The sequence below is a fragment of the Talpa occidentalis genome, unplaced genomic scaffold, assembly GCF_014898055.3.
Source record: "Talpa occidentalis isolate TD23 unplaced genomic scaffold, MPIMG_talOcc4v2.1 talOcc4.8, whole genome shotgun sequence".
In the NCBI taxonomy this organism is placed as follows: Eukaryota; Metazoa; Chordata; class Mammalia; order Eulipotyphla; family Talpidae; genus Talpa; species Talpa occidentalis.
Genome location: NW_023605194.1, coordinates 82,543,745 through 82,560,366, shown reverse-complemented (window position 1 = coordinate 82,560,366; position 16,622 = coordinate 82,543,745). Strand labels below are relative to the sequence as shown.

General features: G+C 36.6%; 2 long non-coding RNA genes across 2 annotated transcripts in view; one reads left to right on the top strand and one right to left on the bottom strand.

Moving 5' to 3' along the window:
- The first annotated feature begins 3,250 nt into the window (after nt 1-3,250).
- The window catches only part of LOC129145058 (uncharacterized), a 64,887-nt gene continuing 51,515 nt past the window's right edge, over nt 3,251-16,622 (top strand). Inside the window, exons 1-2 of the long non-coding RNA XR_008550092.1 lie at nt 3,251-3,276; nt 10,237-10,335. This is a non-coding gene — a long non-coding RNA (uncharacterized LOC129145058). The remainder of the gene's footprint in view (nt 3,277-10,236; nt 10,336-16,622) is intronic.
- The window catches only part of LOC129145057 (uncharacterized), a 188,335-nt gene continuing 176,557 nt past the window's right edge, over nt 4,845-16,622 (bottom strand). Inside the window, exon 5 of the long non-coding RNA XR_008550091.1 lies at nt 4,845-4,906. This is a non-coding gene — a long non-coding RNA (uncharacterized LOC129145057). The remainder of the gene's footprint in view (nt 4,907-16,622) is intronic.

Below are 16,622 nucleotides of genomic sequence, written 5' to 3'. Positions count from 1 at the left end.
TTCTTTGATCTCCTCGTAGTCCAGTGGTCTTCCAGTAGTGTGGCTTTTAATCTCCATGAGGTAGGATAGTTCCTTGCCTTCTTTTTATGATTTATTTCTAGTTTGATGCCTTCGTGGTCAGAAAAGATGGTTGGTATGATTTCAATCTTGGTGTATCTGTTGATGTTTGTCTTGTGCCCCAGTATGTGATCGATCCTGGAGAATGATCCGTGTGCGCTTGAGAAAAATGTGTACCTCGTTTTTTTTGGGTTTAGTGTTCTATAGATATCTGTTAAGCCCAAATGCTCTAGGTCCTTATTTAGAGCTTTAGTTTCTTTACTTATTTTTTGTCTTGTTGATCTATCCATTGTTGATAGTGGTGTGTTGAAGTCTCCCACTACATATGTGTTTTCTCTGATGTCTGTTTTCAGAGAGGACAACAGTTGTCTGATATATTTTGGTGCTCTTTCGTTTGGTGAGTATATGTTAATGAGTGTTATTTCTTCTTGAAGTATTGTCCCCTTAATCATAATGTAGTGACCATTGGGTCTCTTTTTATTTTTTTGAGTTTGAAGTCTGTTTTATCTGATATAAGTATAGCTGTTCCTGCTTCTTTTTTGGCCCATTTGCTTGTAGGATTGTTTTCCATCCTTTGACTTTGAGCCTATTTTTATCTTTCGTAGCTATATGTGTTTCCTGGAGACAGCAAAAGGTTGGGTTTTGTTTCTTAATCCAGGCTGCAACTCTGTGTCTTTTTATTGAAGAGTTTAGTCCATTTACATTTAGAGTTAATATTGATATGTTAGCATCTGTATTTGCCATTATGTTTGTCTTTCCTTTGATTTTATTTATTTATTCTTTTAATAACTTTTTTTTTTTTTTTGGTCTTCTTTCGTTGTTATTCGTCCCTCTGAGGTTCTGGCTTTAGGATTCCTTGTAGTATTTTTTGGAGTGGGGGTTTAGTCGCAATGAAATTCTGGAGTTTCTCTTTGTCTGGGAAGGTCCATATTCTTTCTTCATGGAGGAAAGAGAGCTTTGCGGGATAGAGTATTCTTGGTTGGCATCTGTTTTCTTGGAGTCTGTTGACTATGTCCCTCCACTCTCTCCTTGCCCGTAGTGTTTCTTCAGAGAAGTCTGATGTCAGCCTGATTGGTTTTCCTTTGAATGTTATCTGTTTCTTCCCTCTTGTCAGCTTCATTATTTTTTCCTTGTCCTGGATTCTTGGGAGCTTTACTATTATGTGTCTTGCTGTGTTTTTCCTTTCGTCGTGGAAGTTTGGTGTTCTTCTTGCTTCTTGTATATCAATTTTCAGCTCCTTCTTCTCATTTGGGAAGTTCTCTTCAATTATATCCATGAATATTTTCTCTGTTCCTACATCTCTCTCCTCTCCTTCTGGAATTCCTATAACTCTTATATTTCCTTTCCTCATGGAGTCAGATAGTTCCCGAAGTCTTTCTTCATTCTTTTCCTTCGTACTTCTCTTTCCTTTTCTGTTTTGGTTCTTTTATTTCTGTGTCTTCAAGATTACTTATTCGTTCTTCCATTTCATCTATTCTGCTTTCATTGCTTTTCCCAGAGTTCTTTAGTTCCTCCATTAATTCTTTGATCTCCTGCATTTCTCTTACTTCCCTCTTTAGGGACTCAATTTCCTTCTTCTGATCTATCACTTTTTTAATCATGGCAATTTTAAATTCTCTTTCTGGAAGGCTCAGAAGTTCTTCCAAGTTGCTGTCGTTGCAATCTGGGGAGTGGTTTTCTTTTTGTGGTGTGCTTCTTTCCTGAGGAGTTTTTAGGTTGCGTGTGGTTCTTCTACTCCCTACTGTCTGTTTTCTAATTTGTCGTATGCGTTGGGACACTGTGTTGCTCGGACTGACTGACATCTTGGGTGAACTTCTCCGCTCCCCTCTGGCTCTTCCAGGAGCCATCTCTGTCTTCTGGGGAGCTTTCTGCTGGTTTTAGGCAGTTTTTACTGAAGAAATGTCCCTGTTCTCAAATGGCGAAGCGGGATGCAGTCCCTGCGCCTCCGTTTTCAGGCACACTCTTCTGCGCCCCCGGTCTGCCCCGGACGTGGGTGCCTGCTCCCTCTGTGGGCTCAGACTGCTGGTCGGAAGGGGCCTGGCGTGGAATAACTTCCCGGCTGGCCACTGGGTCCTCCAGAAACCTTCTGCCCTTTTCAAGCAGTCTTAAGAAATGTCCTGTTTTATAGGGTGTTAGTGACTTTTTTTTTTCCTGGTCACTAGGTGGCGCCAGAGATCTCTCCTATTGGCCTTGGGGGGCTGTTTTTCGCCTCCCCCCACCCCGTGGGACAGAGAACAGAGCGGGAATGGTAGGGTACACCTCAACAGCTTTGGGGTGCTGTGTCTGCCTTGTGCCCCACCGTCGTGGAGAAACCACGCCCCGAATTTTTGTGCCCCGGGTCTCAGTTCAAAGCCCTCAGTTCCAGGACGTGGGCTGTAGCCCAGTTCAGTGGCGCGGGAATGGCGCCTTTTGCACAGCTCCCGTGCCTGGGCGCCTGGTTCCTGCTCACTCAGGGAGGGACCTTCACCTCAGTGAGGACCTCCGTGCGTCTCCCCGCAAGCCTAGGTCGCAGGCGCGGGGACCTGGCAGCCGCGATCCAGGTCTGCACTTGCTTTTCAAGCTCCCCGAGCGCGCCGCGTTTCAGCGCCAGCTTACCGGCAGCCAGGGCTGTGTGCGCGTTTCCCGGGGTCTTTGTTCTTCTCTAATGGAGCCCGGAGCCGTTCGCTCACCGCCGCGGCGGATCCTGCAGGGTTCGCCTCAGCTGTTCACGGGGTGTGGTGGCTGCAATAGTTCCTTTCCACTCCCAGTCCCGCTTGCTGCGTCGTTTGTTCTTGTGGGCCGTTTTGGTTTGTTGTTTCCCTCCTCTCTGCGGGTCGGAGAGTGCTGCCTCTGTGGGGAGGGAGCAGGGTTCTGCCGATCCCTTATTTCTTTATATACTAAATAATATTAAATTGTCTGGATGTACCATAGTTGATTTATTCATTCACCTAGTATAGGGCATCGTGGTTGCATCTGAATTTTGGCAACTGTGATTAAAGCTGCCATACAGTTTGTGTGCAGATTTGTGTGGTCATATATCTCAAATCCTTTGGGTAAATGCCAAAGTACAAGATTGCTGATCATATGGGAAAAGTATGTTTAGTTTTGTAAGAAGCTACCAAACTGTCTCCCATATTGGCTTGCTATTTTATTTCTCACCATCCAGGGAGGAGAATTTCTGCTGCTCCATATTCCTCCCAGCATTTGGTGGTGTCAGGGTTCTGTATTTGGGCCATTCTAGTAAGTTTGTAGTTTTATCTCATTGTTTTAGTTTGTATTTCTCTATTGACATGTGATGTAGAACATTATTTCATCTATTTATTTGCCATCAGTGTATCTTCTTTGATGGTGTATCTGTTAAAATCTTTGGTCCATTTTTTAAAGTGAGTTATTTTCATATTATTTAGTTGTAAGAATTATTTTTATATTTTGGAGTACAATTCTTTATCAGATACGGCTTTTGCAAATATTTGTCCACTGTGATTTATAGTCCAATTCTCCTGATATTCTCCCCACAAAGCAGAAGTTTTAAGTTTTAATGAAATTTAGTTAATTATTTCTTTCATGAATCATATTTTAGATGTAGATGCTATATCTAAAATGTCAATGCCACAGTCAAGGTCATCTAAGTTTCCCCTGTATTATCTTCTAGGAGTATTACAGTTTTGCATTTTATACTACATTTAGTTCTACGATACATTTTGTGTTAATTTTTGTGAAGTGTATAATACTTATTTATTCATTATTTTACAAGTGGATGTCCAGTTGTTCCAGTAAAAATTTAATGAAAAGAGTTTACTACTTTATTAATGATCAGGTGGCTATAGCTGTGTACATTTCTTTCTAGACTCTATTCTTATCCATTAATCTCTTTGTTCTTTTCTAATACCACACTGACTTGGTGACTGTAGTTTTATATTAAGTCTTAAAGCTAGGTCACACTTCCCAGTTTATTCTTGAGCTTCAATATTGTGTTGACTATTCTAGGTCTTTTTACCACTATATACACTGTAGACCCAATTTGTCAATAGCCACAAAATTATTTGCTGGGTTGGAAAGATTATTTTTCCCTTGAGTACTGTTTTATCAAACAATAACAAGGGCAAAAAAGAACAAATGGTATTTTAAAAATGTTGGTGCTTTGATTATATGAACAATTATAAATCCAGTGGAATATTGGAATATAAGGCAGATTGAGCATATTTGGGAGATTTGAGTGAAAAAAGATACTAGAAACAAGTCTTTGACATTATGAAGGGAAAGTAGCTAGAGGGAGGAAAAGTAATCACTAGAATATGCCTTAGGATCCAAGATTCCTTTGAGGTTCATGAGCACTATCATTATCTTGGTATGTCACCTGTAAAATACAGAAAATAAAAAATTCTTGAATTTTTCTCTTAAAATCTAGAGAACTGAACATCTTAAGGGAAAACATAGTATAAAAGGAGAAAAAAATACTTGGTCACCAGATACGTCTGTGTTTGGACCATTGGTCTGCCATATGAAATTAGGTGTGCTATTAATTAGTTACTTATATTATTTGAGGCTTAGTTATAAAATGGGGGCAATAATACCACTTTATGGAGTTACTGAATGTGTAAATGAAGTTGTATACCCAGGTACTTAACAAAATATCTGGCATAGGGTAAGTGCTCAATAAACAGTACCTTTCATTATTATTATTATAGAACACCATCATAAAGGAGTATCATAGATAAATGATGCTATCTTCTTGATGACTTCAGCATTGCTGCTAAGCAGGACCACCTCACCTTGTAGCTGTTGCTACTTCATATTTGCTTACCTTTGGTTTGTACTCATATCCTTGATCCAATTGCCATGGCTAGAGAGTAACCTGGTTCTGCTCAACCTAGGATACAAGGTATAGTGGATATCCAGTAAGGTAGCAGTGATCATTTTGTAAACATCTTGATTGAAATACACATTCTATATGGGTTTTCTATTCTAGACATTTTATAGGAAATAAATGACATAACATGTCATCCAGTGACCATTATTCCTTCTCTCAGAATGTTTTCAGGGAATGTCCATGTTGTATCATGTTACAGTATTCCATTTCGTTTATTGTTGGATAATAGCACATTGTATGCACACCCTACATTTCATTTATCCATTCATCAGATGACAAACATTGTATGGATTTCTACTTTTTGCCTATTATGAATAATGCTACTAAAACATTCACATCATGTTTTGTGTGGACGTATGTTTTCATTTACCTTGGATCCATACTAAGGCGTGGGGCTGCCCAATTAATGGTAATTATACATTTAACTGTTTAAAAAATCACCAGATTTCTCCCCCCAAAGTATAAAATTAATATGGCATAGCCATATTAGTCAATGTATGTGAGTTCCAATTTTTTTCCTACTTCATCAGATGTTGTCTATTTAATTTTTTTATATTTTTATATTTATTTTTATTTTTTATCTGCATTTATTTATTTTAATTTTATTTTTATATTCCCCATAAATTGCAACCCCCTTATTTTGACCCCAATTCCTCCTTTCCCCACCCCCATAGATTATCTCTGGTTCATAGTTGTTTGTTGATTTTGATTTTTACTTTCTTATAGTTATTCTTTTTTCCTGGTCTCTTATTTAAGTTTTCTAGATTCCTGCTATGAGTGAGACCATTTGGTATTTTTATTTTTCTTTCTGACTTATTTTGCTGAGCATGATCCCTTCCAGCGCCATCCATGTTGCTGCAAATTGCATGTGTTTATCTTTTTTGAATGCTGAGTAATATTCCATTGTCTATCTTTTTAATTTATTGTTGTAGCTATTCTAGAGAGGGTGAAGTGGGATTTCATTGTAGTTTTGACTTGCATTTACCTGATGATTAATGATGTTAAGCATCTTTTTTATATGCTTAATGACGATTGCAGATCTTCCTTGGAGAAATGTCTATTTAAAATATCTAATTTTTTCAAAATATTTCTCATTTTTAAATAGAATCATTCCTTTGTTACAAGATTTTTATTTTATTTTTCTGTAGAAGTACTGGGGGTGAGAGGATTCACTAGAGACAGAGTGGGGAACAGAACAGGCAAACTGACTGAAATACACTGCTGAGGGGAGCAACAGATGAGACAGGAGAGGTCTGCTGTGCCATGTGGGTTAACTCCTGGCCAGGGATCAAACTCATGCTGCTTCACCTGACTTGGTGATAGCACTGAGATTTTAACACCCAGGCCATAAGGGTGGCCCCTATTTCTCTCTCTTTTTTTAAATTTGTAATTTTGCCTTCTTCTTATTAGGTTGTTTGGGTTCCTTATGTATTATCTTTATATATTCTTGATGCAAATCCATAATCAGATATGTGATTTGCAAATATTTTCTCCCATTTTGTGCAATGTGTTTTCACTTTCTGTGTGGGTCTTTTCCTCTGATCAGTTTAGAATACATTGGCCACTAAGATCAGCAACTGAGAATTTATGGACTACTCTTAAGCCAGTTTACAGCAACTCTACTCTATGAACTACTTTTTTTCATGATGCAGGAATTAAGTGATTTACATAGAGGTGAAGTTGCATTTATGAAAGAAATTTACTCAGCATTAAAAAGGACCTTTCTCCTCAGATTTCCCACAGTTGCACTATGGGATCACATGTTAGGTATTTCACAGAAACTGAAGATTAGGCCCCTTTATGCCCTTTGCCATTGGTCTCCTTGAAATCATTTACTGTTTAAAATTCAATGGAGGGAGCATAGAATTTATCACTGTCACTGCTTACAGTATTCTGTGTGAAAAATAGCTTCCCTACCTGTAAGGCTGTCTAATTTCCTGTTTACTGTTTGATACAAAAGCAAGGCGAGTACCCTTAATATCTTGATCACTTATGTCAACTTCATTTTAAAAAAGTCTCAAATATGACTGTTACACTAAGTAAATTATTCAAGGTGATTCAAGAAAAAAATATTGCCAGGCATTCCACTCTAAGAAAGAGCATCACAAAAGTATTAACAGCCTTCATCTGAAGAAACTTTGAAGGCTCCATTTCTCATTCCATTGATCAGAGGCTAAAGAACAAGATCTTGAAAATCAGCACTGGTGAGATTGTGCTGGGAAAGCTTTAGAGCTGGATTCAGTCAGAGATATAAATTTTGGTTTGGCTTGTCACTGATTTGCTTTGGGAATTTATGCAGCTGCCTTACGTGTGTATCTAACTTTGCTCTTTTCTAAAGTAATAATAATGACTTTTCTAGTGGGCAGTGTAGATTCTTGGCACAACTAGCTAGAAAGCCAGAGCCTTGGAAATTAGATGACTTGTTTTTAAAGTGGACTAGGCTCTATTGGGACTTGTTTTTTCTGGTTTCAGTTCATTGTCTGTAAGGGAATATGTTCTTCATGCTTTATAGTTGATATTAGTTACTAAGACCTTGAATTAACAATGTGATTTTTATAATTTTCTTCTGAAATAATTGCTTAATTAAACAAAACAGAATGTATTTCAGAATGGATGCATATGATTCATGTCAAAACATTTAAAGTATTACCCAAACATCAGGAGAATGAAATATCAACATGCTATAATTATCAAAATCTAACCTCTATAGCTCCCTTCCCATGTCATGTCTTGTTACTCTCAAATTAATTCTCCACATTTTCCTCTTGTGATCTTTCTGAAATAGAAATCTGGTCACATGGGGTGTTGGTAGCACCCAATAAATCCCCATTTCTGCCTAATATAGTCCAATATTCTTCACCCACCTCTGACACCTCTCCTTTCTCCAGGCTTCTTTATGGCTCCTCTAGGCTCTGCACCTAATACACTAGTAACAGTAAATTGTCAGCTGTACGTTTTCCCCAATGCTATTTCTTTGTGGAATGTCTTCCCTCTTTGCTTCATCAACTGTATTTTTTTAAGATTTATTTATTTATGCACACAAGAGCTGGGGCACAGGTCAGAGGTGTGGGGGGTGAGAAGATTCACCAGAGACAGAGCGAGGAGCAGAACAGGCAGACTGACTGAAATACACTGCTGAGGGGAGCAGCCAGCAAGTCAGGAGAGGTCTGCTGCACCATGTGGGTTGCTCCCTGGCCGGCCGGCCTGGGGATTGAACTCATGCTGCAGAGGCTGCAGACAGCTTCATAGGTTGTGTCTTAACCTCCTGAGCCACTGGGGAGGCACCCTCATCAACTGTATTTTAAAACTCAGCTCAAACCCTTTCCTTTCAGTCTGTGAGTCCAACATGGAGTTTTATGATCTGCTACAGTGTGCATATAATGCCTTTCTTGTTCATACATGTCTTTACTTTGCACTTAATCCATTTATTAAACTTTCTTTCACTGTATCCATTTCCTGTTGTACTTGAACTTCTCTGAGCACAGAGAAAGTCTTTGCTGTCCTTTCACTGGTAGCTCTAAATATTACATTGGAATCCCACAAACAAACTAGGTTCTTTTGCAAAGCAAAATATATGTAGTCATCGTATTTTTACAATCACATGGCATGGTTGTTACTGGCATTTCATTTTTGTTATAGAGGAAACAGTCTTAGCATAAATAATTCCTCAGTTTCATGCAGCTATCACATAGCAGAGTCTGCTCTCAATTGTCTCACTTCAAAGCCAACGTGTTTGCTATCCCCTTGTCTTTTCCCCCCTGAAATAACATTTCACATTAAGTGTCTTAGTAAATTCTCACTCATTTCATTAATTTTGCCTATAGACATGCTCCTTCCTAACCATAAACTGTCATTGCTTGATCATATTTTAATTTTTTAATTAATTTATTTATTTATACAAGCACTGGTTACAGCGAGAGGCACGGGAGGGTGAGAGAATTCACCAGAGCCAGAGCGGTGAGTAGAACAGGCAGAAGGACCGAAGTACACTGCTGAGGGGAGCAGCGGGCGGCAGGAGAGGTCTGCGCACCATGTGGGACCCTAACCTGGTGGCCTGGGATGGATCTGGCGCTGCAGAGGCTGCGGGCAGCTTTGCAACCCAGCATTCAACCGCTGCACCACCGGGGAGGCCTGATCATATTTTAATTTTAATCTCTATTAGTGTCTGTTTATTCTGTACTTCATTTCTTGATAGGTGTCTTTGTAGAAACATTACTTCTACAATATTATCTAGTATTGTCATTTAGCTCCTAGTCTGATTAGTCTAATCCATCAATAATCATAAATCTGACACTTTTTTCAAGACAACTCTGATCATTCTGTAACATCCTTTTGCTAGTAGAAGAATCTTCACACAATTCAAATACCGTCTTTTCTATGAAACTACCAGATCCCCTCAGGCAAACAGTAGTCCTTAACTGTAGTTCCACTAAAATACTATGATTTGCTTTACTATGATTGGCTTATTATCATACTGCATTGAAATTATCCTTCTTCTACCTATATTGGAAAGCTCTCATGAGGAAGATACTGCACTGCATTATGATCAAAATTTTTGAAATGTAGGAGGCACTCAATATGGTTGTAGAAAAAAATATGAAATATAAATGTGATGCTTAGTTTTGGTGTATAGAAACATGGAAAACTAACATTAATAATATTTTAGTCCTTTTAATGTATGTAGTATGTAACCATATAACTAGATCATCTTTTTATCATATATATATACATATATATATATAGTTTATTCAATAATAATTCATTCATATAGTCTTATGCTGAGATTTAGAGATTTAGGCTCATCAAAGAAAATTCCTGTGTTGTTTACATTTCTTTTTTAGGTTTATAGTGGTATTATTTTGAAAATGTCATAGGATTTTTGGATGATGAGATGAAAATTTGTTGACATTTGAATCTGTATTCCCTCTGCAAAGTTTAGCCTACTACAGCCAGGAAAAACTCTGGAGAGGTTTCTTAAATATCAAAGAGTGCTTCAATTATATATTGTTTAGATAAGAGTTAAATGTAAAATTACATTAAATGAAATTCAAAAGAAGTGTAAAAGTTGATTGTTGATACTTTTAAGATAAGACAACTCAAATTCTCAGTGTCAACAATGAATAGGTTAAATGGGTGATCAAAATTCTGCATAAAAATGCCATACTGTGATATTTCTCAAAGAGTATATTTTACTTTACAGAAGTAAGCAACTATCATGCTAAGCAGTTCTAGATTTGATTGTAGTCTTGACTCTCAGAGGAAATGCAATCACAAATCAGACTTCTGCATTGTGTGTCATTGACTCTAACATGGTATTGGTTTTGTTACAGTAAATAGTGAAGGCAAAATAATGGAGACCTGGGGATCTGAAGACTCTAGAAACCTCTGGGAAGTTTGAGAAGATTCTAGCAAAGAACCCTGGTGAAAAGGTAGGCTCAACCATTTGTCTTCTTTCAAATGTGGCCTGTGAAGCTCATTCACATTTGCAGGTAGAAGACAAGACACCTCTCCCCTTCTACTTTCTAGTTTGTACCTTTCTACTCCAAGGTAAGCAACTTTTACATGAAATTCTAAGCTAAGTATGCCCTGTAGGCATGTGACTATAAAACAAGAGAACTCTGATTTTTAATTTAATGAAAATGTTATCTTGTTTGGGAAATTAGTTTTGATGCTGTTTAAGCTATCTCTGTAGTTCATTTGCTTATGAAATTATGCTTACCTATCAGTTCCTATGGAAGGGATAACAAAAAAAGGGTCAAACCTGAGTTTTTTAATCACTCAAGTTTTTAATTGCTCAAAGAAGAGAAAAATCACTTTTGTCAGAGAACACTGAATTTCAATATCCAGTATTCTGGTAAATCCACTGTGAAGATAAGGAGTTTTCCTTCTATCTCCTCTCTGTATAGGTAACATTACTACAGAAATAACACTTGTGTATTGTTGTAACTTACCAATATTACATTAATCTGTTGTGTCAAAACTCAGTTCAGCTGAAAAATCTAGGGAAATGTAGAACAATATTTATATCATTGGACTATTGCTAGAAAACACCAGCCTCATACAGTGTATGTTCAGTGAAACACTAAGTTTCTCTAATAAGAAAGTATCATTACCCAAAAACCTTCCACTTCTGTCTTCTTAATGAAAAGAATTACATTTGTGGATCAGAAATACAGTTACCTTTCATATAATAATAACATGCACAAGAAATTGTTTTAAGAATTTAAAGATATAAATGAAGCACTTTAAATATTATTCTGAGCTAGAAATTATGAAGATATGATATTGATTTTAATAATTAATGGTTATAATTTACCTGCATAATTAAACTCAAGCCAGTAGACTTAGGAAAAAAATAAACAGGAAAATACTATTGGAAAAGTTCTAGTTCAAATACATGATGTGCTTTTCACCTCTATACTTGTAATCAAGTTTAAAGAGATTGGTCTACCTTGTACCTTATTTCTGGCATCTGATTACTTACTCTGCATTCCTGTGTAATTTTTTTTTTTTTTTTGTCTTTACAACTTTTCTTTCCCTGTTGCTAAGTCATCTGTACAGAGTCCTAAAGCCCTTTTCAGGGGTGCTGCTGCTTGCCTCTCTCTCTGAATCAACTGCATAATTTTGGCTGCCAGATTTTCTCTTCCCTTGGTTAAAAACTATCTGAACTGGCCTGCTATTCTGAATTGATCTTTTTGATTCTGACTACTTATTTTGCCTGCCAGATGTGTTGTTTTTGTCCCACTGAGCTGATTTTCGCTAATTTGCAGGGGTAGGTTTAACTCCAGTCAGTCTATCTTTGTGCTGGCATACATATGGACATATGACAGACAGACACACACACACACACACACACACACACACACACACACAGATATGCTTACTTTTCCAAGCTAGACTGACCAACTAAATATGGAGCTATTTTGCATAGTAACAGATATCAGCACTTAATATTACTAAATCTAGATTCTTGTTTTGCAATCTTAGCTTTTTAAATTTCGTATTCGTTATCTGTTAGGTATGTGTTTGTTGTATTTTTTACATAATCTTTAATATTTAAATATATAAACTTATTTCAAGATTAGAAAAAACAGAATTTGAGAGTTTGGACTGTGTAAAGCTTCCCATTCTTATACCAGCTCTGCCACTTAAAAATTGTGATAATTTGACTAAATTATATAATTTTTCTGTCTTATCCCTGTCATTTCTAAAATGAGAATTGTCATATTGCTGTAATGATTAGATGAATAAGTGCATGTAGAAAGCTTAGGGCACTATCTGCACACCATACTCAGCAAGTATGGATTATTTTTTTATTTTTTAGTATTATATTTATGATCAATTTGCTCAAAACAGATATGAGCATTTAGAAGATAACCCAGATTATTACGATATTAGTATTTTCATTTTCTTAGTGTGAACATTTTGTTACAGTTTTTATATCTAGTTACATATATTTGATAATTCTTACCTCTATCCCAGTTTAAGGAGTTATAAAGAACATACAACATTGGATTAGTTTATGATGTACCAGAGTGATCTGGTATATGTATATATAGCAATTTATTACTGTAAGAACTTAGTTAACATCTATCACCTCACACACATATATTTTTTTGTGATGAGAACTTTCATGATCTCTTAGAAACTTTAAGATAATCAATAGATCATGGTTAAATAGTCACCATCCTGTACATTATAATACTAGGTCTTATTTATATTATAACTGAAAGTATGTACCTTTTGACCATTTTTACCCTTTAACCCCACCCTACCCCCACCTTTGTCAGCCATCCGTTCTGTTTCTGAGTTCAGTTTATTTATTTTTCACATTTAAGTGGGATCATACAGTATTTGTTTTTATCTGACCTATTTCACCTGGAACATTGTATGTATATGTCACTTCATTTTGGGTCATTTAACTCCAAACTTTGAATGCATTCTGAAACTTTACATGCTTTTACTCCCTCCATCACATTTAATATTTTGGATGTCTCATTCTATATCTTTATCTTATGTATCCTTTGACTAATTATCTTAGCACTAGTTAATTTTACTACTTTTGTTTTTTAATATTTATGCTTGTTTTATAAATGATGGATCCATCACATTTATTTGTAATTACCTTTTCTAATGATTTTTTCTTTAGTATGTTTTCTTGATGTTACTGTAATACTTCCACGTGTGTCCTTTTTGCATTATTAAATCTTCAAGGTCAGTGTTTCTATGTTCCATTTGTTTAATTCTGCTTCTGTAACTTTCTATGAAATATTTCCTCTCTCTATTGATGCTTTTGCATCCTGTAACTCTTATTATTTTTTTTATTCAAAACTTTAATTTTACTTTATATGTCTCTTGTCATTTGTTTTTCTGAAATTTATTATATTTCTTTGATTAGCTTTTCAGGGTTCATCTTTTTAAAGATTTATTTTTATTTATGCATACAACACCTGGGGTGTAGGCTGAGCAGGGGGTGAAAGGATTCACCAGAGACACAGTAGGGAGCAGAACAGGCAGATTTTACTGAAATACACTACTAAGGGGAGCAGTGGGCGAGATAGGAGAGGTCTGCTGTGCCAGCCCACTGGGACCACCACAGGTCTTGTGTATATATTTTCCCCCAGTAGAGGCTGTGCCTCCACAGTGTTCAGCTTTCTCCTTCCCAAGAAAGCCTGTTGACAGAGTAATGGGGCTGCAGTTTGTGTGACAGCCTCTCTGCCCCAGACCATAGCCTCCCAGCATTTCTCTCTACACACCCCTTATTGAAAGAAGCGTGAAAAAATCATGCACTTTTTGATATGATGGACATTTCTCAGTGCTTGGAAATATTGGATCTATATTTCTATCATTTCTCTCTCCAGATATCTATGTTTATATCTCTATCTCTCTATATTTATCCCTTATCTCTATATAGCTGAATGGAAGGTTATCACCAGCAGCACCATTCCTTAGAATTTCCTCTTGCTCTGTATCCTCACTTTTATTTGGTGTTAACTTTTATTTTTCCCCAGTTTTTGGTATATAATATCGTAATGTTTCATTTAATGTACATTTTGCCCTAACAATGACATGCTTGTTCATTTTTTTTCTCTAATATATATATATATATATGTGTATATATATATATATATTTCCTACTGATTTGTAATCCTATATAATTTTAAGATAGCAACCTACAATAGTTTGCAGCTTTTGTTTTCATTTTGGGGGGGTTCATATAATCAACATAAATTCTCAAATTTAATCAAATTTATGAAGTTATTTCTTTATTCTAAAAGTTAGGATTTTCTTTAACCTTTAAAGGCATGATTTATCTAAGACTGATTACTATGAGAATTTGTACTAATTCCATTTTTTTATGGATAATCAACAGTTTTGGATGACTTATGGAAAAATCCATAGATTACCTTAGTACAGTAATGTAAGCCAAGTCATAAATCAAGTTTCCTTTAATGTGTGGATTTGATTATCGCCTTTTCATTCACTACAACTAGATTTTTTAAATCCCTGTATCAACAGTATACCACCTTTATCCCAACTTTATTATAAATATTGTTATCTGATAAGGGCAAATTTCCTTTCTTAAGTCTTCTACCTTGGATGTTCTTAGCTCTTTGTTACTTCATATCAATTTCAGATTTACATTTATTGTCATATTAAGTTAATTACTAAATTATGAAAAACACCAAATTAAAAAGATAATCATAGCCTACAAAATAAGCAAGCATCCAACTGAACCTATAGATTAGTTTGTGAAGAGTTGATGTGTTGAAAATATTGATAGTCATGATTATGAAATGTATTTTTCATGTATCTTCTGCTTCTAGTAAATGCAAACTGCAATTAAATTTGTATATGCTGGGCCTCCCCTGGTGGCACAGGTGGTTGAGCACAGCAGACTGTCCGCAGCCTCTGAAGCATGGGTTTAATCCCGGCCGGTCAGGGAGATACCCACATGGTGCAGCAGACCTCTCCTGTCTCGCTGGTTCTCCCCTCAGCAGTGTATTTCAGTCTGCCTGTTTTGTTCCCCGCTCTGTCTCTGGTGGGTCCTCTCACCTTCCTGCACATCTGGCCTGTACCCTGGTCCTTGTATGCATGAATAAATAAATCTTTAAAAAAATTGTATATGCTGATTTTTCTCAGAAACAGCTTATTTGTTAATTCTAATAATTTCAAATTATTTTTCCTTTTCTGCATAGGCAATAATAATATCTCTTGCGTTATCCTTTCCATTCCTTTTAGTTATTTTTCCTACCACTATTTAAGACAGGGTTTATTTACTACAGTTTCTTCCTTTAAAAGAGCATCTACAGTGCTTCCCATTTGTTCTATGTGTTTATGCATAAACACACATGCACATGTATGCATAGTTGTGTGTATATCACACATTTATAGATACATGTATATATTATACATAAGCATATACAAATTCATATGCATACAATTACTTAATTTCCCGTTTCTAGTTTTAGCTTTAATTTTTTTTAAATGATGACCAAATACTGAGTTTTATGTCATTTTTATGTTTTGAAATCTTTATCTGTTAATGGGATATTAAAGTAAGTGCTTGTTTACTAATAAACCAATTTGAATAAACCTAAATTTTACTTTGATGAGTTTACCATTATAAATATGCTTAATTCAGTCTCCTTTTATATTTTTCCTCCTACAGAGTGAGTGAGAAAATTGTAGTTTTGATTTCTTTTTTTTTGTTAAGATTTATTTTTATTTATTTATACAAGCACTGGGTACAGTCAGAAGCACGGGAGGGTGGGAGAATTCACCAGAGCTGGGAGCAAAGCAGGCAGAAGGACAGAAGTACGCTGCTGAGGTGAGCAGCGGGTGGCAGGCGAGGTCTGCGCGCCATGTGGGACCCTCCTCCGGTGGCTGGGGAGCAGCTGGGGATCGAATCTGCGCTGCAGAGGCTGTGGGCAGCTTCGCAACCCAGTGCTCAACCACTGCGCCACTGGGGAGGCCCTGTAGTTTTGATTTCTTAATCTATTTTTGACCAGTTTTAGTTTCATAGTTATATTGACCTTGGGAAGGAAAGGACTTCTGGGAATCTTCCCTCCTTTCCTGTCCACTGGGCATTCCTCTGGCATGATCAAGCCTCCTTCCCGATGAGCTGCTGCTTCCCTCGTTGTTACACCATAGGTCAGTTTTGTCTGTTTTTATACAGTCATGATATGGTGTCTCTGTTTTTGCCTTTTCATTCTTATGTGAGATTCCTCCTTATTGCCTGCTTGCTGCTGACTGATTCCTGCTCTTGGTGGGGGGGGGGGGGGAGAGGTTTATGTGTGTGTGTGTGTGTGTTTTCTGACTTTCAGATTTCTTAGTTGTTTTCAGCAAGAAGGTGAGGCAAGAAATCTACTCTTCTGTGCTGATAGAGATGGAAGTTTTAATTCATTCAACTCACTTGAGTATGGCCTCAAACTCACCAGGGTCTTGAGGCCCAATTTAATGAATTGTTTTCCTTCTCATATCATAGTTTTTAATCTAATAGCAACTTTTGACAATCATTTACTCCTTCTAGAAACACTCCTATCCTTTATCTATCATGGCTTTCTTTTGTTACATTGGCTACTCTTTGAAAGACTCTTTTTTCATTATCAGATCACTGAATTTTTGATTGTATCATTCCCCTGATGTTCTGATTACCATTCTGTTCCAACTTTTTAAATAGTATGGTAGTATCTCTCAAACATGTAAATACATA